The sequence below is a fragment of the Convolutriloba macropyga genome, unplaced genomic scaffold (genome assembly GCF_964194025.1).
Source record: "Convolutriloba macropyga unplaced genomic scaffold, txConMacr16.3 SCAFFOLD_5243, whole genome shotgun sequence".
NCBI classification, from domain to species: domain Eukaryota; kingdom Metazoa; phylum Xenacoelomorpha; order Acoela; family Convolutidae; genus Convolutriloba; species Convolutriloba macropyga.
In genome coordinates, this window is record NW_027450948.1 from 10001 (window position 1) to 10492 (window position 492).

A 492-nucleotide genomic window follows, 5' to 3' on the forward strand; every position below is an offset into this window, starting at 1 on the left:
AATGGCCTAACAGTGGCAGCCAATCAGAGTGCGAGAAAAGCGCTCCCAAATGGCCTAACAGTGGCAGCCAATCAGAGTGCGAGAAAAGCGCTCCCAAATGGCCTAACAGTGGCAGCCAATCAGAGTGCGAGAAAAGCGCTCCCAAATGGCCTAACAGTGGCAGCCAATCAGAGTGCGAGAAAAGCGCTCCCAAATGGCCTAACAGTGGCAGCCAATCAGAGTGCGAGAAAAGCGCTCCCAAATGGCCTAACAGTGGCAGCCAATCAGAGTGCGAGAAAAGCGCTCCCAAATGGCCTAACAGTGGCAGCCAATCAGAGTGCGAGAAAAGCGCTCCCAAATGGCCTAACAGTGGCAGCCAATCAGAGTGCGAGAAAAGCGCTCCCAAATGGCCTAACAGTGGCAGCCAATCAGAGTGCGAGAAAAGCGCTCCCAAATGGCCTAACAGTGGCAGCCAGCTAGAGCTAGCTTAAGTTAGCTTGGGTTAGCTTGAGT